Here is a 26,462-nt window from a genome sequence, read left to right on the forward strand (position 1 = left end):
CCTGGAGACACTGACCTCCTGAGTAAAGCACTGGGATAGCTGCTGATGAAAGCGCCATAGAAGAGCTAGGGATTGTTATTATAGTAGTACAGCTTGCTCCCCTTCCCTTCTGAGAATAGCTAGATTGGTATAAAACACACATTTGTCCTGGGACCCCTCACACCATTTAATTAGACTGGCAGAGTTAAAGCCAAGCTTAAGTGTCTGTGCAGCGTCCAGCACAATAGGGGCCCTGATCTAGGGTGTGTATGGGGTGGGTGGATGGATGGATTCCCATTCTAAACTTCACCAGTCATAGTCGCTGAAGGCAGGACAAGCTGTTATGGGCTTGATCTGCAGCAAGGGAGAGTTAGGTCAGATGTGAGGCAGAATTTTCGAACTCTAAGGGTAGCTCAGCTCTGGGATGGGCTTCCAGGGGAGGTTGGACTCCCCATCACTGGAGGGTTTTAAGAACAGGCTGGACAAACACCTTTCAGGGACAGTCGCGGTTTATTCACCCTGCCTCAGCACAGGGGGCCGGACTAGCTGACCTCTCCAGGTCCCTTCCAGCCATACATTGCTATGATCACATAAAAGTGGCTTAAAGAAAGAAGACCTGCTTAGCAGATCGTCCCGTCCCCCCATACCACACACATACACACAGTGCACTGCAACCTGCCCAAACGCATGGATCCCTTGAGGTTTCTCTCATCCGCAGTCAGACTTGGCTTTGACATGGCACCCGCAGAGTCCCTCTCTGTCAAGACATGAGTGAGGACGGGGTTCTGCTTGGGCAAAGACGGCTTGGCCATTCACGCCTGCCTGCACAGCAGCCAGCGTCTGCATGAAGGGGACTAGTGTCAGTTATGCACATATGCGTGCACACACGCACGCACACTCAGCCTGTCTGTCTCTCTTCCATACACAGTGTGTTACATGCCCTGTCACTTCACTTGATTTTCACAGGGATCCTTCACCCAGGGCTGAGATGCAGCTGCCTCTTGGGAGGGAACATGGGGGCTGCTTAACAATACAGAGCAACACTACACAACAGCTTAGCGCAGGAAGAGAACAGCGTTGTATCCAACTGAATGGATGGGAATTTAAGGTGGGAGACTTGAATGTGACTCCAGGACTAACACTAGCGTAGAGTGCTCTCTCTGAGCCCCCCACCCCCTTTCCTACAGCACAGCACCCCCTAGTGGGGGGAGGCATGAGGGCAGCACTAACTGAGGGTCAGTGCTCGCTTCTGAGCGCCCAGCCCCGCTCACTCCAGCACAGTGCACCCTAGCACTACACTGGGCTGCTGGGATCAGCACTGCTCATGGGGAGAGGAGTGCCCCTTCCCAAGCCCCCACGCCACTGGGGCATTGAGGCTAGTGGTAACTCCGAGCTTAGAGTGCCCCCTACTGAATCCTCTCCACTCACCAACACGGCCCTGGGTCACCCAGCAAGCCCTGCTTAGCAGCCGTTTCACAAAGTCACAGCCCAAGGTGTTGGCGCCGGGAACCTCAAGCAGGGAATGGAATGAAGGGGAAATTAATGACCCAGGAAAACAAACAACCCCCGCCCAGCCCTGCCCGCTCCAGGGCCTCCTCATTGCCAGCCGTAACGGCTCCCTTATTTATCCCTGACCTCAGAGACCCCATTTTATTTCTACTTTTAAAAGGCCTGGAGTTGTCACTTGAAGATAAACCGTGTGGGGCAGGATTTATCTGCCACCCCATCAACATGTGACCTCTCCCATCACAAATACTGCTGGCAGCGGGTACAGCACTCAGCCTCCTGCTATGGCAGCAGGATGGGGGGGCAGGACCTGGCCTTCTGAATCAGTGGAAGTGGGAGCTCGGCAACCTGAATGAGGCCGGACCTCTGTCGGTGTGCACTGGAGGAGTGTTCCCATGCAGTGTAATGCGAGCCCAGATCACTGGTGGTAGGCATCTGTCTGTCCCCATACACCTTTATCTTTCTGTCACTCTACACATTCCTATCTATCTCTCTATCTATCTCTCATAATACCTTAGCACTGTAGCTCCTGGTATGAAACAAGTGTTCATTTAAATTCCTAGTTGCATCCCTGCATGTCCGTGGTACTTGGCTCTCCTCTTTAATTCTGACCCTAAAATGAAGTGTAGTGTTTGCTGTGTGGCTTTTATACTATTGCTGTGCCTCACCCCAGAGGTGGCTGCATTTCGATGGTGTGGTCACACTGATAAAAAATGTAAAGATAATTAGTCCCTTTAAAGAATGTAAAGGCTTTCCATGTTCATTTGGAAATAAGGCTTTATAGAAATGGAGGCTTAGCGGAGGTGAATTCAAATCCCATTTACGCCGGTGTCAGTCTGGAGTCACTCCAGATTTAAACCAGAGCACATGAGATTGTTGTGATGCTTATAGGAGTTCAGCGCTGACATTAAATGTAGAGTTAGGGTAAAATTTTCAAAAGCACTTACATGATTTAGGAGCCTATATCTCATTTTCAGACATGACTCGAGTAGAATTTCAATGACAATTAAGGTATCTAACTCCCATGGCAATCAATGAGAGTTAGGCACCTAAATACTTTTGAGGATTTGGGTCTAAATGCCTAAGCCACTTTTGAAAATGGGACTTAGACGCTTTTGAAAATTTGACCTTAAGTGACTTGTCCAAGGAGCCTGCGGTACAGCTAGAAATAGAACCCAGATGGCCTGAACCCCGGGCCCACCCCTCAGATTCTCCAGCCTTGCAGTTTGTTGCTGTCTTGCGTTGACTAAGCAATAGCCAGACGTATTCCATCTGAGGGAATTTTTAAACCCTAATCAGCAAAATAGCAAAAGAACAAATCAATGTCTATATCTCTCCGAAAGGATGCACGTAGATCTCCCAGGAAATGAGAAGTGACAGGGCTCACTTAGACGCATGGTAAGATTTATGCAACCAAGATCGGCTCTCTGACAACTCAGAAGGACTCCTGCCACTACCCAGAGCTAAATATAACTCATATAAATTCCCGTCAGGACACATGTGTATCTGCGTGTGAAAGCAGTAACACCTGGCCATACAATCACCCTGTGCATTAAATACAGGTCGGGATATTCAAAAAGATCCAGAGGGATTTAGGTGCTTTGACTAAAAGTGTTAAGTGTGTAAGTGACTTAGGGGTCGCTGTTCTTTTTTCATAAATGACTCAGGCATGTAGGGGTAGAACTGATGGGGAATTTTTGATAAAACGTTTTTGGCAAAAAACGCCCATTTGTTGAAAATGTTCACAGTGCAGGAAAATTGGTCAAGATTTTGATTTTCATCCCAATTCGGAGCAGGGGAAATTTTCAAACTCTCAGAATATTCAGAGAACAGGAAAACTGTTCTCCACCAAGTTCTGCTTCAGAGCTGAATTCATGCAGTTAAGAGCCATTGGGTGTTAACTGGACTTAAGTTTCTTTTGAAAATAGGATTTAGGCCCCTAAGTCATTTAGATACTTTGGACACTGGTACCCTTAGGCACCCAGGGGACAGATTTACAAAGGTAGGTAGTTGTCTTAAGATGCAGACAGGCACCCAGTGCAATTTTCTAAAGCACCTGGGTGCTAAGTCTTATAATTATTGGGAGTTGAGCGCCTACCCAGCCAAGTTTTGGCAAAGCCTTTGGAAGAATCTGGTTGTATTCGGTTGGATGCCTAAACAGGAGCTACAATCCGTGGGAAATCCAGCTTTAATTGGGGGCGTGCGGCACTTGAAAATCTGGCCCTGTGCTCATTGTGCCTCAGTTTCCCGTTCTGCAAAAAGAGGATAAAAAGCTATTTGTCAATTCAGATGATTTGGGGCAGGGACTCTCTCACTGCGTTTCTGTGCAGCAGGGCCCTAGTCTCGGTCAGGGTCTATGCAGCGCCTGGCACAATTGGGCCCTGATCTCGGTCAGGATCTGTGTAGCGCCTGACACAATGAGGGCTCTGCTCTGTGCTATCACAATACAGCTAACCCCGGGGACAGCTGGAGCTGGCCCCTTCCTTTCCATGTGGCGCTGAGAACACAGGAGCTGTCAGGGCTGGGTTGGAGCCCTCTCCCCATGTCATTCTGTTGTTCTGTCCATTAGTCCACATTCGCAGGAGATTTATGGGGATTTTTTGTAAAATAGCGGAGTTCTGAGGTCCTGCGTTTTAACACCAGGCTCAGATTTATGGCACTTAGTGGTGTGTGAGTGCATTAGAGGAAGGGCCATGTCCCCCCGCCCCCCCCGCCTTGTCCTCTCTCTTTAATTTGATTGCAAAACAACTTTTAAGGGTGGAAAATAAAATCCAAGCGAAGGCACTTCATTGTTCTTTCCGACAAGGACATTGAGGGACAGAACACACTGCACTTGGAATTTGGGGCAAAATCCCTGTAGCGGAAATGCTCCAATATTAGTTAGTAAATCAGCATCACCCCACTGGAGTCACTGGGCCAGATCCCCAGCAGGCGTAAATCTGCCATAGCTTCACTGGGCCAGATCCCCAGCTGGGGCAAATCAGCCATAGCTCTGCTGGAGTCACTGGGCCAGATCCACTCAGGTGTAAATCAGCCATAGCACCATTGGAATCACTGGGACCAGATCACCAGCAGGTGTAAATTAGTCATAGCTCCATTGGAATCATGGGACCAGATCCCCAGCAGGTGTAAATTAGTCATAGCTCCATTGGAATCACTGGGACCAGATCCCCAGCAGGTGTAAATCAGCCATAGCACCACTGGAATCACTAGGACCAGATCCCCAGCAGGTGTAAATCAATCATAGCACCACTGGAATCACTGGGACCAGCTCCCCAGCTGGTGTAAATCAGCATTGCTCCATTAGTCACTAGGGCTGAATCCCCAGCTAGTGGGAATTGGTTTTGCTCCACTGGAGTCAATTGAACAACACTGATTTACACCAGTGAGGGTCTGTCCCATTTCTTTCATGGGGAAAAGTCCCTGAGGACATTTTACCACATAACTGCACGATTTCCTGCCCCTGCTTCTGAAGCAGCTAGTGCTGCCTGCTGCTAGAGACAGGAGCCCCGGCTATGGCCCCTGGGCCGATCCAGCATGGCAATTCAATAGGAGATTTTGCAGTCCAGTCCCAGCAGCATCAGAAGCCCTAGCATGGAATGGAGTTCAGCATCTGCCATGGATCCATCAGACCCATCCAGAGCAGGGATAAGCAAAGCTAGGTCCCGTCTCAGTGCAGTCTCACTGGGCATTAGGGGAGAAGCCATGGAGCTGAAAGGAGGTGACATGACAAAGGAGCAAGCAGAGGCCGTGGGGCAGGAACCAGCAAATGTCCGGATTTTATGCAGGCCAGTGCTTCTGTTGAAAACCAAACAATAGGACCACATTGTGTCCCTGATTCCACACAAACCCCTCGCCTCCCCCTCTGCGGGCAGCCATAGAAAGAAAGAAAGAAAGAAAGAAAGAAAGAAAGAAAGAAAGAAAGAAAGAAAGAAAGAAAGAAAGAATCGCTTTTAACGCTTTGTCCCAGGCTCCATATAGATCGATTTGACTCAAATGTTTGCATTGCTTGTTCTTCCTGACACACACACAGACAAACACACACACACCACAACATGTACGTACACAAAGACACCCCCTCCCACGTAGACATCCCCACTGATACATAGACACATAGTCATAGACACACATCTACACACACCCCAACACATCTATACATGCACAAACATACATCTGGACACACACACCGGCCACATCCAAATTCATACCCCCACGCGGACATGCAGACACACACAGAGCATACGTGCACACACATCCAGACACACACAGAGAGACACGCCACCTGGATGCTGCTTTCATCCACACACACATCTCCCAGGGGGGCTCATTGATAACTGGCTCCCTCGCTGCAGGGTTCTGGGCCTGAGCACCAGGCAGCATGGTGGTGCTGTCCATAGCAAGTGGGAGGCTGTGGAGGAGATGACCATATATACACACCCTCCATCCACACACATCACACGTTGCAATCACATACACCCCCTCCACACACACACCCAACGGCGCAGGTTAAGTACATATGTACACAGCACAACATCTCTTGCACTCCTGACCCTTCCCTCCAACCGGCTCACTGCTGTACAGACCACCCACACTGCTGCTGAGTTGCTGAGCCCACGTGTCTGCCAAGTCACTTTCTAACCCTCCCGACAAGGCCCATTTCTCTGTTTCAGTGTGTGCGTGTGTGTGCTCGTGCATGCGCACAGGGAGGGGCTTTTCTCAGGGCTGATTTTAAAGTGGATTTTATTTTCCTCCTCCCAGTGGGACTGGGAATCTATCTAATCTATCTATCTATCTTTTCCTGCCCCCATCATCTTCTAGGCACCTTCTATGTGAAATCGATAGCAAATAGAGAGTCCCTAGTGGGTTTCATGGAGTATCTGATTCCTTCTCTCTTTTCTAGGTCAAAACTCTGATTCATAGAGTTTAAGGCCAGAAGGGCCTGTTAGATCATCCAGAATTTCACCCACTTCCCCCCATACTGAACCCAATATTTGGTGTTTGGCTAAAGCACCTTCCAGAAAGGCGGCCAGGCTGGATTTGAAGACCTAAGTGTTGGGGTTGAGAGAGTCAGGTTTGGGGTTTAGAGCAGAAGAGGGGTCTGTGGTTGGGGTTTATTGGTACCAAGGTTGGTGGGTGTAGTAAGGCCTTTTTAAAAAGGGGGTCCAGCGCACTGTTCCCTCTAAGCTGTGCATGTGTGCGTGCGTGCGTGCGTGCACAGATCTTAAACCCCATGCACACAGCGAAGCACCGCACGCACTCCGGCTTTGGCTTTTTTTTTTTTTTTTTTGCTCAGCTGTGGCTCAGAAGAAATTTTTTGCGCACACGGCTGTTAAAAATTAGAGGGAACATTGGTTTAGCAGCGGCGTTCCCTCTAGACACTGGATTCTCCTGATCTCCTCCAGGAGTTTCTCTTTTAGCTGGATCCCCTAGCTCCCCCACCGTGCTGAACAAGCGATCATGCATTGTGATTCCTGAGCTCTCTGGTGGGGACCATCGCTGCTCTACAGCTCTCAGACCACGGCCTCTTTTATAGCACTTTTTATCCATAGATCTTGAGCACTTTACAAAGCATCCTTATCCCCACTTTACAGATGGGGAAACTGAGACACGGGGAGGGGAATTGATTTGTCTAAAGTCACTCAGCGGTGCCAGGAATTGAACCTGAGTCTCAAGCCATTGTCCTGTTCACTAGGTCAAACTGCCCTCTTGCTTGTAGCTCCTTATAGAGCATCTTTCATTAGGTTTCTTTTAAACTTCCTGCCTATGTGTGGCTAGTCGAGTATTCCTGCTCCATTGCTTCCCCCATGGGGCTTTGGGAGAGAGACTCATCCATCTCTCTGCAAGGGAAGTCCTTCCATTCCTCCACTCCAGGGACAAGCTCTCAGCTTCAGAGGAACATTAGACAGCCTTGGCGTCCTCCCCCAGCAGATGATCCCAGAGAATCAGCTGTGGGAGGAACAGAGTTAAAATTACTTGGTGAGTAATTACAGAGCTGAGTCAAGCCCATTTTGTTTCTTAGTAGGAAAAGATCAATTGTTCTAAAGATCCATTCAGCACAGGCTGTCCCGTGGCACTGATAGGAGAAATTGCCCATGGGGCAAAAGAATCTTCCTGATCCTCTATTAGAGAAGCCCTGAAGCATGAGAGTTGCCTTCTAAAAGCCTTCTGTTTGCCTTCTAAAAGCCATACTGCAGCTCTGCATTTAGATAATGACTCTATTCTCATCTCATGCTTCAGGGCTTTAGCTGGTTGCCTGCAAGCATCCAGGAGGGAATTTCCCCCCCAAAGCACAGTTGGACAGCTGTCTTCTGGGTTGGTTTGATTTGGTTTTCTCACCTTCCTCTGAAGCATCAGGAATCGGCCACAGCTGTAGATGGGACGCCAGGCAGGGTGGGCTAATTTCTGACCTGGTTCAGAGAATCCTCTCTCTAGCTGCCTGGCTGGTGAGTCTTGTGGAGATGATCAGGGTCCAGCTGATCACCAGATATCGGGTTAGGAATTTCCCCTCGTTCAGATGGGCAGAGTTCTTGGGGGTTTTCACCTCCCTCTGTAGTATGGACGTGGGTCATCGCGTGGGCGCAGCTCACCTCAGCAATTCCTCGCCAGTGGAGGGGCCTTGGGCACTGGGGGGCTCCTCGGTCTCTCCTGGTCCCTGCCTCGGGCTCATAACAGGTTAGTCTCCTGAGGGCTGAAATGCTTTGGTCTAACTGAAGTCTCTGGGCTGAGTCTAGGGGTAACTGGGTGACATTCTCTGGCTTGTGTTATACAAGGGGTCAGACTAAATAATTTAATGGTTTCATCTAGCCTTAAACTCTACGAAATCTCTTCTACCCCCATGTAAATAAAGCCCAATCCTTTCTTCAAGCAATGGTAAAGGATGTCTTCTTGTGGGGAGGAGTTCCACAGGCTTTGCAGAGAAAAAAGGAAAGGCAGCATTGTTATTATTTCACATTTATATTATTATAGTGCATAGAGGCTTCCGACCTGGGATATTGGGGTCAAAGGGGAGAGTACCCCCTATTGGGCCCCCCGCCCTGCTCCCTGCCCTAGCATCAAATTGGGGCATTGAGCTTTAAGGGGAAAGCACTTTCCACTGCCCGGCTCTCTGCAGCATAGCATCCCACAGTGCAGCACTGGTTCTGTAGGGCCAGCAGTGACTGCCGGGGAAAGCACCCCCTTTGCTGATCCCCCACATCTTACTCCCTGCAGCACAGAGACCCCTTCCCCCCCAAGTCACCCCCACACACACTCTAAGCTTTCCCGTGGGCAGCAAACTACCCCACTTGAGCTCCCGGACCACAGCCCAGCTGGCTGGCACCAAACGGCCTACCCTGTGCCAGGCTTGCCTCAGGCCCTGCTGGGCATTGCTAGCAGCCAGTTCAGTGTGGAGGAGTCCAGAGCTCTCCCCCTTGACAGTCCAGCTATAATCTGCTTTTGTCCTGGGTCAATAAAGGGGCTGGGGGAGGTGGAAGAAAAGTCCTTTTAGTCTTTTGTGTGGGGAAGAAATAGAGTCAGGGGCTTTAAATCAGGAATTAAATCAACAAACACCTCTCCCCCGCCCCCACAGCGTCTCTCTTGTTTATTAGGCCTGACATGTTTACTCTGTGATAAGAAACAGCGCTTTCACCAAGAGATTTGTGTTCTATTTTTCAATTACTACTCGTCTCTCTCTGCCACTTTTGCACTAAAGGGATAATAAATGTATCGGAGCGTTTCAATTATTCATCTAAATCACGGACGCGCCGGGGCCACTGCCTGCGCGCTTAGTGACAGATTAATTCAAGGCTGCTACTGGATGGGTTTTTTATGCACCCCCCTCTCCATCTTAAGGCCCATGTAAAGTCTCTTCCCATCATACTATTAAGTCAGCGCCACTCTCCTTACAAAGCAACTGTTGAGCTCTGGGGACAGAGCTGACTGGTCTAGTGGCCTGGCCAGTGGGCTGGGGAACAGGACGCTTTGATTCTACTCTGGGTTCCAGTCTACACCCCATTCCTGCTCAGTGCTTCTGTTTCCCCCTGCTCCCTTTGTCTATTTAGATTAGAAGTATCTCAGGGCAGGGGCTGTCTCTCACTCTGTCTGTGCAGCGCCTGGCACAGTGGGCCTCACAATCTCTGCTGGGGTCTTTGTGGCACAGTGGGGGCCCTGATCTCTGTTGGGGTCTGTGCAGCACCTGGCACAATGGGGGCCTGGTTGTGATTGGAGTTAGTGCAGCACCTGGCACAACAGGGGGCTAATGCTGGTTGCAGCCCCTACATGCCCTGTAATTTAAATGATGAATAAAACAGACATATGCCAATGGCAATCGGGGCCCCGTTGTACCGGGTGCTGTACAAATATCTAGCTATTAAATGTTCTCTGATGCCAAGAGTTTACACTCTATACTGCACTGCCACACATACACATGCCTCTCAATCAAAATACCCTGGGTTAGATCCTAATCTGGTGTAAATTAACTCTGATCATTTATACCTGCTGAGATCCTGGCCCAAATTCCAACAGTACCACTGCCTCTCCCCAATCAAAATCCATGAGGCGGGCCTCCAAGAAGCACAACACTGGCTTAAAAAATCATGAGTTTCTAAACAGTAATAAATGTCATTCTAATCCTGGATTCCTAACTCTGGGAAGGTCACATCCTCTTCAGGGCATTCTCTAGAACCAGCAGAGTTAGAACCTTACTCTTCTCAGTTCTTAGTCTGCGTGGCACCTGGGGGTCCTGGTCCACAACTGGAGCTCCTGGGCAATACTGCAATTGTTCCTGCTACCTCTTTGGCTGAGAGGTTTGCCAGTGTCCAGGGACTCGCTGGGCTGTTTCCATGAGGAGGAGAAATCGATGATGTGAGTTAAGTACATTCTTCTGTACAATCTTGTTTACTTAAAAAGAATGTGCACACAGTCCCCTTTCCCTGAACGGAGTGAAAACAAACACTAGCAGGCAGTTTCTTTGCTCTGTGCAGAATGGGCTCGGAAATCAAATTTCTGTTCTACAATAATGTTTGAGTTTTGGAAAAAATTTCACCCCCAAAAGCCAAAAACTTGAAGTAAAATCCCACAGTATTTTGTTTTGGAAACATCGAAACATGGGATTTCCTAAATGAAGTGTGCGCCCCTGGAGCCCTAGCAGCTCCTGACCTGATTCTTGTCGGTTTCACAGCTGTCCACCACTGAATAGCAGCTGTGAAACTGACAAGATGTCGATTTCAGCCAGCTGTTGCCAGAGCTTCAAAGGTCCCAGCTCCAGGGCAGTCCTGCCAGGTTGACTGCTTTGGGGTTGGGGACTTCAGAGCCTCCAGTCTCCTGGGCTCGTTGGCTCCCCAGGCTGCCTGACTGTCTGTGGAGCTGGCTCCCCAGGCATGGCAGGCTGCCCTGGAGCCAGGACCCATGGAAGCCCTGGGATCCTGCCCCCAAGGGAGTCCTTCCAGCAGGCTGCTGAGGAGTCAGGTGGGTGAGCTGGCCAGAAACCAGGCAAGATTCTAAACCTGAGTGTGTTCCCTCAGAAGATCTGTCTTTTCCACAAAATGTTTTTTTCCATTGGAAAATTTCTGACCAGCTCGGTGCCCAAGGAGCTCCGTCCCTCTGCTCCCTCTCAGAGCCACTCTCACAATTGCTTCTCCTGCTCTCTGCTGCCTGTCTGCCACACCCACACCTTGCCAAACAATCCCTTAACCCCTGTTAACAGTCTGAGACCATGTCTACTATATGGCCACTACAACAACACAGCTATGGCGTTGCAGCTATGCTGCTGAAGTGCCGTAGTGTAGACACTTCCAAAAGTGACGGAACAGGTTTTCTGTCGATGTTGGTAATCCACCTCCCTGAGCTGTGGTAGCTAGATTGACATCACTTAGCCACATCTAAACTGGAGGTTAGGTTAGCTTAACTACAGTGCTCAGGAGTGTGAATTTTTCACACCCCTAAGTGCCATAGGTATGTTGAACTAACTTTTAAGTATAGACCAGGCCTAATTCTCCTTAGGTTAGTTCTTGCTCAGATGTTGCCATTTGGCCTTGGGCAGTGGCTTCCAGCTATCACTACATAAAAAGGGCGTAATTGCTCCTTCCACGTAGCCCAGGAGAAGGATGCTTTGTATTGGCTTAAACCAGGTCTGTGATTGTCTATAGAGAAAAGACCTGATTAATATTATTGAGTATTTATTTATTAATCACTGAGATTCTCATGTAATTCTGGCAGCTGAGGGGGCAAGGGAGAATTGGGAAAATGTCAAACATCGTGATAAAAACTACAGCAGCTGGCAACTCAGAATCCACGTTATGGGAAACCATCCACTGAGTGTAGCAAGCCTCTGCCAATCCCGCCAGCCTGGAGGGGCAGAGCTTCAGGGATGGGGGAATGTTTGCTGAGTTTTATGGGATTATCCCGGAGTTTAAATATTTATTTAGGCAGCAGCTTTTCCCCTTTTTTCATAACTGGAGCTTCCCTTGATCCCTCTCATTCTGGTGTTGGGGAAACCCTATCTCTCAATCAGCAGTAAACCCGCTTATGCCATTATTGGTTTCGCAGTGGATTTGAAAATCATTCGGCTTGGATTAGCATGGACAGCAACAGGGCTCAACTTTTGTGGAGCCTGATTAATAAACAACACAGGAACCTCGGGAGCTTATCCTTTAGCTACCCGGGGAGGGGGAGTCGAGATTGCTTGTGGCATGCCTCCTTCATGCAACCCCCCACAGTCCCTGCATCACTACAGAAGTGTCTATGTAACCTGCCACCAGAGCTGCTTCACTCAGTAACCCAGGGGGCATTTTGCTTTTAAAGGCTGCTCCTAGCACTGATCCCCACAGTGTAGTGGGGAGGCAAGGAATTCATTTGGTCACTTTTAAGTTAATCATTTTGGTTAGGAGGCAGTGCAGCTGATTGGATGGAGCACTGGACCAGACACCTGGGTTCTATTCTTGGAGCTGCCACTGGCCTGCTGGGCCATGTCACGTCACTGCTCTGTGCCTTGATTTCCCCAGCTGTAAAATGGGGATAAGGATATTTATGTGCTTTGAGGTCTATGATGGAAAGGGCTGTAGAAGAGCTTGGGATCAGTATCCTTACTGGGACCCTCTGTGCTGTCATAGATTACATTGCTGGGATGTTGGGATCCCAGGGACAGGAATGTTTGGGGTTCATTCTGTGTCACCCCACTGCTGTGCAAAGGCAGGGTGAAAAACATACTTATTTCAGCCCCAGCGTAATTCTCAGTCATCCCATCCTTTGTGCTGCTGTTTATGCCAGTGTGAAAAGGACAAGAACTACACCAAGTCAGAAGGAAACAGTGTCTGATATTATTATTGCAGCAGCACATGAGATCAGGGCCCTCTTGGCCAGGCGCTGCACAGACCCCGACTGAGATCAGGGCCCCCTTGTGCCAGGCACTGCACAGACCCCAGCTGAGATCAGGGTCCTTATTGCGCTGGTTCTGCACAGACACTGACTGAGATGGGGCCCTACTGGGCTGGGCGCTGCACAGACACACGAGAGACAGTCCCAGCCTGAAGAGCTCGCTCACCATCTAACTAGACAAAGCATAGGGAGAATCAGTCACAGCGAGGGGAAGGGCCTTGCCTGAGGTCATGTAGAAGAGGCAGGAATAGAACCCCGGAGTGCTGGATCCCAGCCCAGTGCCCTCAATGTCAGACCATGCTGCCTGCACGCTTTGTCCTGCTGTAAACAACAGGCCAGAGAAGCTCAGCCCAGACCCATCACGGTGTTCGGAGTCCTGCATGCCCACCACCAGTCTTGGGAAGCAGGGAATAGCCAGAGCATAGCATGATCCAGCCACACCTGCCTCTCTGCCCCCACACTGTCTTTGCACTAGTCAGTGGGGTTTGGGCCAGAGAGGCCTGGAGGCCTGAGCACACCTGTGCCCTTTCCTAGGAGGAGACAGGTTATCACAGCAGTGGCTGGTGCAGGGCTGCATTTCTTTGATCTAGGGATCTTACAGAATGAGCCAGAGGACAGCTGGAAGCCCCTAGGCATAGGTGGGATTTTCTCTCTTCAGATGTGGGGGAGGAAGTTGGATGGGTGAGTTTCAAACTGCTCTGAGGGTCTGATGGTGAGTCAGGACTCCTAGATTCTGTGCCCTGCTGCAGGAGGGGAGTGGGGTCTAGTGATTAAAGCAGGGTCCCAAACATCAACACAGCTATTTCACAAGTCAGCTGATCCAGGCCAGCCGCAGGTGTCTAACTGCTGCGTAGACATACCCATAGGTTCTATCCCCCACTATGGGAGTGGGGTGAGGGTCTAGTGGGTTAGAGGGTTGGGAGCCAGGACTCCTGGGTTCTAGCCCCCACTCTGGGAAAGGAGTGTGGTCTAGAGGGTCAAGCAGCAAATTGCAAGTTGGAATTCCGGTGGGAAATCCTTGCAGCGTTGCTCGTGCTGGGAGTCACTTCCCCCTGCACCTAGCCAGCCTCAGTGACCCACCCAGGGACCAGCGGGTCTTAGCATTGCCCCTCAGCCCGATCCATGGCTTACCCCCACCCCTCCTTTGCAAGACATGAGGGCTAAGTTCAGCTCAGCCAGGATTGCTCTGACTAGCCCAGGTTCCTGCCTCCAGCAGCTCTGGACTGTAATGAATGAGCCTGCCTGTGTGTGCTGGGAGTTGGGGCTGGACGCCTGGCACGGGGCTGTCACAGAGCTGGGGTCAAGGCAATGAGCATGAATGATGCCTCATGTGTACATAATGGACGCTCAATGCTTTCAAATATCCATTGAGGGGAGGGATGGCTCCCCATAATGAACTGGGAATAGTAGATTCGAAACAGCTGCCGATCCGTCTTTCCTGCCCGCTCTGATGTGTGCTCTGCGTGTTTGTGCAGGGTCATGACGGAAGAGAGAGTCAGGATACCTGGGTTCTAACCCAGCTCTGGGAGGGGAGTGGGATCTAGTGGGTTAGAGCAGAGAGGGCCAGGAGTCAGGACACCTGGGTTCCATCCCCCACTCTGGGAGGGGAGTGTGGTTAAAGCAGCACCCCTGGGTTCCATTTTTCTCCCACAGGCTGGCTGTGTGTCCTTTGGCAAATTGCTGCTATCTTTGGCTGCCCCCCGAGTGGGGAACCCGGCAGTGTTGCCTACTATAGGCCGGTGTGTCTGAGCACTGCCTGAACCAAGGCTGAGAAGGAGCCCAGAGGCTGTTATGGCAGCTTGCACAGAGCAAAGCGCGGGGAGTTGGGGACGGGTACAAAGACGTGTTCTCTGCCCCATGGACGATCTAGTGTCGCCACCCCTCCCCCACCTTGCGCCAAGCCAGTCTCATCATCATCCCCACTCATCCAGGCCCAGCTGGCGAGAGACCCCCCTGGCTGTGTTGCCCGCTAGTCCAAGCTTGGCATGGGTGCTTATGGGGAGGCTGGGAGGCAAGGCCAGTCAGGGCTCTGTAGCCCCGCTCCTGCCCAGCAGGTTACTGATTGGTCAGGGCAGGCAGGCGGGATTTTGCTGGGCTGGCTGGCGGGATGATTCATGGCCTGCAAACTGCGAGCCTTGCACTTAGGAGCCATTTCCTTAACTAAACAAACAAAAGCCGGGGGGAGCTTTACTGGCCAAATTGATGGGGTTGTGGCTGGAGCCTGCATGGACCAGCTCCCCCTTCCATTAACTGTTATGTTCTCTGCTCCCCAGCGTGATGGATGGCTGGATGGGGCGGGGGGAAGGGTGATGGAGCACAGGGCTTTGCATTTAACTCTGCTGAGTGACACCCCAGGGCTGCCAGCCCAGCTGGGCTCCTTTGAGTCACTAGCCATGGGGGTGGGGAGAAGGGATGTGAGGGGCAGGTTTCTTCCCTCTTTGGAGCCAGAGAAAGGGGAGGGTTTGGTTGTTTGGTTGGAGGCATGTGTTTGGGGGAGGAGAGGAGTGTGTTTGGGATTGAATGGAGGAGTGTGTAGCGGGGCTGTGTGTGTGGAGTGAGCATGTGTGGATGTGACATGCTCCCATCAAATTTCCTATGTCTGAGTTATCTGTATGAGTGTGCCCACATGCCTGGGAGGAATGTGGGGCTGTGAGCATGTGTGGGTGCCTGCACACTTGTGTGTGTGTGTGTGCGTGCCTGTGTGCCTATGTGAGTATGTGGGGGGCGTGCATACTTTGTGTGAGTGTGTGTGCTCCTGAAGATGTATGTGCAGCATACACACATTTTGTATGTGCTCACATGTACATGTGTGCTCCCATGGGTGTGTGAATGCATATGTGGACATGTGAGCATATATGGGTTCATGTACCCTTGGGGCGGGTGTTCACTTGCATGTGCTCTGCTGGGCATGTGAGTGCAAACATGCATGCCCGTGCAAATTAGTACATGTGAGTACAGCTGGCAGTGTGTGCACAAGTATATGTGTATTGATATGCAACTGTCAGTGTGTATTCCATACCTGTGTGCATGGGTGTGAGTGGCTGTGCGACCAAGTGATTAGCGTGCCAGACAGAGACTCGGGACACCAGGATTCAGTTCTTAGCTCTGCCACTGGCAAGTGACCGTGGGCAGGTCCTTTCCCCTCACTGTGCCTTGGGCCAGTCTGCATGGGGAGCTCACCTCTCAGTGGTGTGAACAATCCCCCTACAAACTAACCCCCAGTGTAATTGGTGCTAGGTCACTGTTCTACCGCCTCTGAGAGAGGTGGATTTCCTTCAGAGATGGGGGCGGGGGGGTATAGATAGTGGCCACATGACTGGAGCTGGGGCTGCTGAAGAGGAGACTTACCCTTTGTTTCCCCTCCCACTCTTTGTCTGGCTAGATGGGCAGTTCTTCAGGGCTGGGACTCTGTGTCTGTTCAGCACCTGGCAGAATGGAGCCCTGATCTCAGCTGAGGTCTGTGCAGCACCCAGCAACGGGGCCCCAACCTCAGTTAGTGCTACGGTAGCACACAGAGCATCAGGTGAAGTGGAGAGCAGGCTGGGTTACTCAGCCCTGCTAATAAATAAACCCCCAGCTCCCAGCCTATCCCCATCCCAGTCATAAGGAATTTTAAACGTTTGCATCTTTTTGACGGCTCCAGCAGGACCGATTTAATAAAAGGCATGTTAGCAATCGGTTAGGAAATATTTAGGGTCTTGTAATATTCATGAAGGGGAGATTAAATATTGAAATTTATGCCATAATAAAATAAAATTTAAAATCAAGGGGGGAAGATGTCGCTTTATGCTAAACAAATGAGCAAACATCCGCCCATTAATAATTTACTTAAGGAGAAAAAAATACCCAGATAATCTCCACAGCCCCCACCTGACTGGCACGAAGGATGGGGAAGCATCAGTGCCATGGTTAGTGTGGGGGCATTGATCCCCAGCTGGTGGGAATTAGCCAGAGCTCTGGTGGAGCCACTGGGACCAGATCCCCAGCGGCATCAGTTCCATTGAACTTGCACTGTCGGAGGATCTAGCTGTGACACTTTTGTGCAGCATGTGACGGGGTGGACTGGTCTGGGAAGCCCTTGGACAGCCCCAGCCCTACGGTGAGAATGTCTTTCTAACATCTTCGCATGGAAACAGCCCTGCCATCTTCAGAAAACACACAGCGTCATTCTCCCCTTTGGAAGGGGAATGAATAATTTAGGGAGGATGGGTTGTGATCACTGGCCTGCCACAGACAGGACTGATCCTCCTGGTGTAAATCAGGAGTCACTCGATTCTCCTCTCACTACAGTGTGAAGGAGGGGGTCACACTTTGGGGCCTGATTCTCCCTTCTCTCCGATGGTGTAAATCAGGAGCGATGCTGCTGATGGCAGTGTTGTCGCCCTGGATTTACACCAGCATCCACAAGGGTGCCTGCCTGGGAGGGTTTGTAAATGCCGGCTTTGAAATTAGGTTTGGATTCCATGGCAAGGCAGGCCCATGTACATGCACACACACTCACAAACACACACATGCGCACACACATACACACCACTCCTTCCAATTCCAACCCAGAGATCCTGTCCAAAAAACAGGGTACAGTTCACCCCTGTGCAAAACAGACTATGCACCATTTAATATACACTTAAGCCTTCAGGACGTCTGGATTCTTTTCCCAGCGATAGAACCCAGGAGTCCTGGCTCCCAGCCCCCCTGCTCTAACCACTAGTCCCCACTCCTCCATATTCCTAAACGGCAGCCCCTCTAAGCCCAGACGGCATTCTGCTTCACAGCTCAATCCATTAAGAGTTACCAGTTCCTCGATTTGTTCTTTAAATCCTAGGATCAAGGAGGGATGATAAAATCCGAATTGCTCCACCCCCCACCCGTGAGACTAATTGGCCTAGTGGCACGTTCCATTGTCCTGCTGCCATTGAGGTCTGACGCAGGGAAGCACTCCAGCAAAGTGGTGCCTTGTGTAAGCAGTCCTACTCCCTGCGCACCCTGTGGCTGCCCTATGGCTCCATCCCTCTCGAGACACCGCAGAGCCAGAACTAAATTGAAGTGCTGAGAGTCTCCACTCCGGCTCCCAGTTCTTCTGCCTGCCCTGTGAAATCAGCTCTCAGCTCTCCCAGTCCACTGGCTGCAGAGGACTTTGCTGGGCTGGTTCTAGACCTGAGTCGCTCTAGTGCTTGTAGGCCAAAGTGGCTGCAGTTGTTCCAGGCCTAAGAGCTGGTCTACACTGGAAACGCACCTGGGCCCAGCTACGTCTCAGGGCTGTGAATAATCCCCGCCCCCCGAGAGGCGGAGCTCTACTGGCCTAACCCCACAGCGCCAGGTCGATGGAAGAATTCTTGTGCCAACCTAGCTACAGCCTCTCGGAGCGGTGCCCTACCTGCAGCGCCGGGAGAACCCCATTGCTCTCTCAGTGCTAGGCCTGACTTGCCCTAGTGGTTTTAAGCTAGGTTGGCGTCATGTTTCTGGGCCTGAGTTGTTCTAAACTGCAGCTGCTCTAGCGATTCTACCCCGAGTTGCCACAAGGCTCCCGTTTCTCAGGCCTTTTCCCCCAAAGGGTTCCAGGGCGCGGTGGCGGCAGCATCAGGAGAAAAAGAGACAGGAAACTGATGCGATGCAGAGTCCCTGTGGCACTGGCCAGCTGTGCCCCGGGCTGAGGGCCAGCGGGCATGTCAGAGTCCAGCGCCCAGCATCCCGCTGCCTCCAGCCCTTCACACCCTCTCACGCTTACGCACCCCACCCCAGTCTGCTCACCCCTTGCTCACACCCTTTCCACGCACTGACACCCCTGCCCTGTCACTGGCAGCCCCTCGCACTCAGTGCCACTCCTCACACACTCTCACTCCTGCCCCCTGCTAGCTCCACACCTCACTGCTCATCTTCCCCTCCTACTTACAAGCAGGCTGAGTGCGGGTATGCAGGTGTTTTCCCAGCTGCCCTGAAGCAGATGGAGCTTTGGGATCAGAGACAGAGATGGGGCAGGTGGCACAGGGCCTGGGGTCACGCCGCACCCCAGAAGCAGCAGCATGGAGCCCCCGTCCCAGCATTGGGATTTGCCAGCAGCCTGACTGTGAAGGTGCAAGGGGCAGTGGGCCACCAGCTGCATGGCTGTAATGTACTCAGCTGGCTCTGGTGGTCTGGTTGCTGCTTAGCACAGAGGTGCAGCTCCTCTGGGGACACTGGTGGGCTAAAGAGGGTGGGGGGTTTGGGAGTCAGGACTCCTGCAGCCCTATGGCCTTAGATGCTGTGTAGCCCGAATACTAGCCCTCTGCATACTGATGAATTTCATGCTCAGTCAAGGGCCTTAGTCAGTCCCCATTACTGGTGTCAATCGGGCCAGATCCCCAATGGGTGTAAATCAGGGTTGGTCCATTGGAATGAACAGAGCTCTCCCAATGTACAGTGTCTGCAGATCCAGCCTGATTGGCTTGGGAACTGGGAGTAGTACCTTCTAACCCCACCCAAACCTCCCGCTGCTTTACACAGCACTAGTCACCCTGATCAGCGCCGGCAGGTGTGAAACCACAAGAGCAACCCAGACCTGGAACCACGAGAACAGCTCAGGCCTAGGCTAGAGCCCAGATCAGACAGGATCTAAAACTATTAGGCCAGCTCCAGTCTAGAACCACAATAGCAACTTAGGTGTAGAACTACCCTGAGTCTGAGTCTGGAACTGCTCTAGGCGTGTAGGTCTGCTATCGGTCTTGAACAGCAATAGGAGTCAAGATCTGAGTATAGGTCTAGCCCTGACAGTGGCCATTATTGAGGATCATCATATGGCCATGTAACTACTATTGGAGCCAGGCTCTAGAACAGTCGTTGGAGTCTAGGTCTGGAACGACCATAGAAAACTGGATGTAGAACCACCATAGGAACAACGGGCTAGAACTACAATAGGAACATAGATCTAGAGTCACCACATACGCAGTTATCTAATACCATCAGCAGCCATGAAATAAAGCAGCTTTAAGAACATCAGTCTATAACCTCATATGACTAAGTCTAGAACCATGATAGATGTGGTTATCCAGAACAGCAGACACTGATCTAGAACCACTATGTGGTCGAGGATTGTGGAACCACCAGATATATCATCTAGAACCACTTGAACCTGGGTTTAGCACACCATCTCATGAGTCTGGAACCACCATGCAAGCAAGGATCTTGAACCACACAATAGGAACATGGCTCTAGAACAACCAGAGGTCAGACTGCAACCTCAGCAAGAGCAAGGATTTAGAGCCATCATAGAGGCTAGGATATAGAACCACAAGAGCATCTTGGGGCTAAATTATGCTCAAGACAGACGGAGCCATGGATCGGAGCAGAGCCAGGGAATCAGTTGTAGCCTCGTGTTGCCCATGAACCCTTCCGGGACACAGTTTCCAGCTAGTGGAGCAAGACCTGGGCCCGGTGCAGGGAGTTGGCTCACTGCTGACTCAGGCACTGGTGTGATCTACCTTGGCAACAGGACGTGCTGGAGGACGCAGGGGGAATCAATCATGAATTTATTTGGCATTTATGGGCCCCTTTGTTCTGTCACAGTGTGGACTGCAGAGCGCACAGGGCGGGTTGGGATTGGGGTAGCCTATGGGGATGAGGGAGCTGTGCTGGTGGGGGAGTGCAAGGAAAGAGTCTGTACTGTTGTGGGGTGCTGGAAGGGGGTTTTGCTAGAACCCAGGAATCCTGGATCCAGCCCTGCCCCCTCACCACTTGACTGCACTGCCCCTGCTGTGAGCCATATGGGGCATAGGGTTGTTTTCCCAGTCTCCCCCAACCCCCCCCCCCCCCCGGGAACCATGGCCTACAGGTAAACAAGCTCTAATTAAAGTCTGGCTCAGATAATGAGTCCCCAGATGGGATGGGATAACAAGCACCGAACTGGGGGGTATTTGGGGGGGTTAGAGTGAGGTCCAACATGCCCAGGAAGCCCCGGGGTGGGGGTGGGCTGCAACCCCAGGCTGGATACCCACTTCCCTGACATTCACACTCCCCTACTTTTATCTCACATCTTCACTCCCTTCCCTTTGCACTCTCTCACTCCCTTGCTCAGCTTTCCTTCCTTTCTCCTCTTCCCTCCCTGCCCCGGCCTGTCTGTCTGTCTCCCACACAGTGACATCGACTGGAGCAGCATAGATTCATAGATACAAAGGTCAGAAGGGACCATTCTGATCATCTAGTCCGACCTCCTGCACAGCGCAGGCCACAGAATCTCACCCACCCACTCCTATGAAAAACCTCACCTATGTCTGAGCTATTGAAATCCTTAAATCATGGTTTAAAGACTTCAAGGAGCAGAGAAGCCTCCCTCAAGTCACCCATGCCCCATGCTACAGAGGAAGGCGAAAAACCTCCAGGGCCTCTCCAGTCTGCCCTGGAGGAAAATTCCACCTGCCCTATCTCCCTTATATCGCCTGCGTTTCCCCTCTCCAGCATGCCCCCTCCTGGGCAAGACCTGATGCCCATTCCATGCCCCAGTGCTACCCTGGCTCCTCTCCCAGCCCTACCACGACTCCTGCTGGAGGAGAGGTGAACTGCAGGGATAGGACAGAGATTACCTGCTCCTTAAGGCGCTTTTGGGGGAGCCCAGGGCCGCTTGCTGCAGGAGATATCCCTGGGGCAGAGTGGACAGCCTCATCCTTGTGGCTCCTTCATACCCCCAGCCTCTCTGCTGGGCCAGGGAATCAAACTGAGACCCAACAAACTCCGTCCATGGAACAGGAGACTGTTGATATTTGATATGAGGACCATCCAGGGAACGTTATCAGGACTCCTGGGTTCTCTCACAAGCTCGGGGAGGTTAGTGATTTATAGCAGGCTAGGGGTGGGAGTCTGTATTGCTGGTTTCTATCTCCAGCGGGGGGAGGGAGATCTAGTGGATTCAAGCAGGGCTGGGAGTCAGGACTCCTGGGTTCTATTCCTGGATCTAGGAGGGGAGGGTGTCTAATGGTCAGTGCAGGGGGGCAGCTGGGAGGGTGATATTCCTGGCTTTGGGACTGCAATGGGATCTTTCCCTTCCTGGAATATCAAAAATGCCCAAATTGCAGCCCAGCCCCCTTCCCCAGTCAGCTCCACACTGCCACTGACCCGAATGGAGCTGCACTGAAGAGCCCATTTACACCCCAAGTTTGGTGAGACATAGGCCCAGAGGGATAGAAAGGGACCATGGTGCTCCTGGGCCCAGCAGAGCAAGAAGGGGCTGTGTTTCCCAGCCCTAAGACAGGCTGGCTCTGGAGTTGCCAGGGGTGCTGGCCCCCGGCCCCACACTAGCCCAGCCAGCTCTCTTCACGGATCACAAAGCATGATCATTATACATTTAGATCTAGGACTCCTGGGTTCTATGCTCAGCTCCAGGAGGGGAGTGGGGTCTAATGGGTTAGAACAGGGGGCTGGGAACCAGGACTCCTGGATTCTGACCCCAGTGCAGGAAAGGAGTGGGGTCTAGTGGTTAGAGCTGGGGGGCTAAGAGCCAAGTCTCCTGGGTTCTATCTATTGCGACCCAGGAAGAGGAGTGGGACACAGACAGTCCCTGTTGTGTTATAATGCGTCTGTGGCGTGGCCAGCACGTAGTGCCTACAAATCAGTCTCTCATGCACACCCCCATACTCTGGATTTCCAGTCCCCTGTGTCCAGTGATCCCCTCCACCCCTCCCTGCATGGCTCATCATGCCTCAGGATCCTGGGGCTGCATTATTTATGGACTATTATTACTATCTATTATTTAGCTCCCTTACATAACCCTGGGCCTGTATTATTTATTCCCCACTCTCTCTTTACAATCTCTGCTCCATCGCTGCCACGCATAACCCCCACAACTTCCCTCCAGCACAGGGAGCTTTCTAGTACAGCTGAGTGTGTCAGAACAACAGCTGTGGGCCCTTCCTCTTACCAGGCGCTGACCCCCTTCATGCTGTTTCCCAGCTCTAACAACTGCCATCCCAGAGCTAGGGAGAGAACCCAGGAGTGCTGACTCCTGCCCCCTCCTTCCCACTCTAACCACTAGACCCCACTTCCCTCCCAGAGCTGGGAAGAGAACCCAGGTGTTCTGGCTCCCAGGCCCACTCTGTGGAGGAGGCACACTGCCTGGACCCCGTCTGTTTTCCATGCACCTTCTCCCTGCATTTGCTGTTCCTGGTCTTTCCCTTGTCAGACCTCTCACTCCCTCCCAAAGAGTGGGCAGGGTGGGCGCTCACCACATGCTATTTCTCCTGGTGCTAGTGGCAGTTACTTAACCCTGTCACTGTCATCCTGCCCAGGCAGGATTCCTGCAACATTATCTTATCTATCTATCTATTCCCATATATACCCTTCCATCTGTCCCCATATAAATCTATGTACACACGTTTGTGTTTCTGTGTTCAAGGGAGTCCATGGCTTTGAGCATGTGTATGTGTGTTTGTGTGCAGGTGTGCCTTTGCCTGTTTGTGTGTACCTGCATGTGTGTGTGTACGCGTGTTCCTATGTGCGAGCATGTACATGTGCGTGGAGTATTGGTGTGTGCCTGTGTATGTGAGCGTGCTTTTGTGTATGCATTTGTCTGAACGTTTGCCTATATGTGTGTGTGGGCCTCCAGCAATTCCACACAGACTCCCCCTGCCACGTGTGCATCGTTTGCAGGACCATCGTGTGAGTGTGCCACGAGCTCTACATGCCAAACCCACCTCTGCTAAGAATGAATCCGTGAACGCTCCTTTATCATCCTGCACCGTATCTTATTTATTAGCCACGAGGGAAGGCAAGCAGGATATTTGCCAGAATCATACCATGGCCTTGTCCTCCGAGACTTAATTAACAGGGCATGCTCGTTAGTGCTGCTCTGTGCTGCAGATGGGCTCCGCAATTAGCCACCCCTCCCAACGGCCCTCACCTAGAGCCACTGAAGCTGATTGCATTTTGCCAGCAGCTGCCCAGGGCTTAGGAGATACAAAGTTCTGTGCTTTGCTGGAGAACTTCTCTGTCCCCTGTGCTCCCTGTCCCGTTTAGTCGGGGGCTAAGGGGGGTCTCTTCTCATGCCAGATTTCAGGAGGCAGTGATGTTAATGTCCCAGGAAACGGCGCCACTGAACTTAGTGACAGAGCTTCACCTCCTTGGGGATCTCGCTGCTTTAGAGACACTTGTTGGTACCCTGTGCTGACGGGGGCCAAATACTGGGATAGATGGGCCCATTGGTCTGAACCAGGGTGGCAGGGAGCAGAGAATACTAGGCTGGCAGGGCAACTGGTCTGACTAGGGTGGCAGGGGGAGGGACTCACTGGTTGGATCAGGGTGACAGATATCATGTGTTTAACTGTAATAATGACTATAAGAAACAAGCTTCCATGGAGAAAAGGAGTACTTGTGGCACCTTAGAGACTAACAAATTTATTTGAGCATAAGCTTTCGTGAGCTACAGCTCACTTCATCAGATGCATTTGGTGGAAAATACAGAGGGGAGATTTTCCACCGAATTCATCCGATGAAGTGAGCTGTAGCTCACGAAAGCTTATGCTCAAATAAATTTGTTAGTCTCTAAGGTGCCACAAGTACTCCTTTTCTTTTTGCAAATACAGACTAACATAGCTGCTATTCTGAAAGCTTCCATGGGAAAACCTCAACGCCCTGGGAGCCAGGACTACTGGGTTCTGTCCCCAGCTCTGGGAGGGGCGTGGGATCTAGTGGGTTAGAGCAGAGAGGGCTGGGAGCCAGGACTCCTGGGTTCTGTAGCTGGCTCTTGGAGGAGAGTGGGGTCTATCTAGTGGTTGGAGCAGGGGAGAGCGGGGTTCTCACATTCAGGAAGCCAGCCAGTGTATAATTAAAATGGGACAGAGAAGTTCCTGGAGCCATGGGGGAAGGATGGAGCTGGTGTTTTGCCCCATGTAGGACTGTGCCGTATGCAGTTTCATCAGCTCAGGATGAGGGGTGAGATTGGTCCTGCCCTCCAGACACTGCCGTAAACACAGAAATGTCAGAGCTGCCAATGGGCACAGGAACACTGGCCTGATTGCTGCTTGCCTCCCCACCCGCATAGTAATGGGAGCACAGCCTAGACATCAGGGCGAGAAGCCTCTTGGGCCAAACACGGCACCTGGTGGAGGATCTCCCTGGGTCTGCATGGAGGGCCTATTCCATCTCCAGTCTAGTTCCAGAGAGAACTTGGAGGTAAATCAAGATTGGGAACAATTTGGAGTTTTACCCAGGTAAAAATGACCTTTCCCCGCTGCTTTTCAGCCACATTCTACCTCTCAATTTTCAGGTTTTGGTTGAAAAACCAAAAATAAATTTCTGAAACATTTATTATCTCTATTTATCACATTAGTATCTGTATCATGCCCAGGAGCCCCTGCCATCCACCAGGGCCCCATTGCACTAGGTTCTGAACAGACACAAACCAGAGAGCCCTGGCCCCAACTTGCTTCCAATCTGACCATAAGAAAAGAGACAACAGCTGGATACAGGCAGGAGCAAAAGGAAACAATAAGATTATATCTGGTTGAAATTTTTCTGACGGAACATATTTTCCTTCCAAAAATGCCAAACTACTAATTGTGTCGAAATTGTCAGTGGAAAAATTAGTGCTTTGTTTTCACTTGGTCATTTTGCTTATCATTCTATTATACATTAACCTTCTGAAAAGGAAACATTTGACGGTTTTCCCAGAATGTCGTTGCACGTTACATTTCCACGTTCGTGTTCTGACCCAGGAAAAAACTCAGCAATTCCCACAGTTCTGAGTTCCGTCCGGCTCCAAATGAGACAAGGGTTTTAATTTGGGGCAAAAAACCACCCTGGAAATGGTGGAGGAAAATAGAATATTGTATTTAATTGTTATTGACATACATGAACTCTGAATACAAGGATAACATCTTATTCCTCACCCTGTACTGAGTTGCAGTCGTGGGAGGGGCATGGGGTCTAGTGTATTAGAGCAGGGCGGGGCTGGGAATCAAGATTTCTCCCGGGTTCTATTTCCAGCTTTTAGAGAGGAGTGGGGTGTAATGTTTAGGAGTGGGGTGTAAAGTTTAGAACTCCTGGGTTCTATCCCTGCCCCATGGAAGGGAGTGTGGAGTAATGGTTACAGTAGGAACCTGAAACACGGTCATCAGAACTGACCCAGAGGGGAGAGCGCTCCCTGCTGAGCCCCCGACTCTGCAGCACAGTGCCCCCTAGCATTGTACTCCATCAGTGAGTTCCCAGGGGAGAGCAACCTGCTGAGCCCCACAGCACAGAGCTTTTGAAAATCAGGCCACTTATTTTAAGAGCCAGAAAACACAATTTGGAGGAGCCTACATTTAGGCCCCACCCCCAGCTCTGAAAATTGGGAAGCATGACACAGAGCATGATCACTGACTCTTTGCCTTAAAGCCAAGCTCTCCTCCCCGAATCCACGGGCTCTCCAAGGACCCACGGTCCCAGTTTCTAGGTGCTTCCAACTTGCTGAGCCAGCGCAGATTCCACTTTGCATTACAAGTCTTTCACGCTCTCTGCCTTTTATAGTCCGTCTCTGACTCCCACCCGCCTGCCCCATCTCTGCACATCCGCAGTGTTCGCCTGCGTCCCTCATCACGATGCCAGAAAACAACAGCCAACATAGAGCGAGTCCCTGGCATGGCTTCCCCCTTGGAAATGGCATCCCTTGGGCAAAGGACTAGAGA

At 51.3% G+C, this 26,462-nt stretch overlaps 1 protein-coding gene across 4 annotated transcripts in view; it reads left to right on the plus strand.

Moving 5' to 3' along the window:
• Positions 1–26,462, plus strand: part of MACROD1 (mono-ADP ribosylhydrolase 1) — a 185,308-nt gene that overhangs the window by 139,145 nt on the left and 19,701 nt on the right. The gene's annotated exons all lie outside the window — the stretch shown is intronic.

The sequence above is a fragment of the Dermochelys coriacea genome, chromosome 7 (assembly GCF_009764565.3).
Source record: "Dermochelys coriacea isolate rDerCor1 chromosome 7, rDerCor1.pri.v4, whole genome shotgun sequence".
In the NCBI taxonomy this organism is placed as follows: Eukaryota; Metazoa; Chordata; order Testudines; family Dermochelyidae; genus Dermochelys; species Dermochelys coriacea.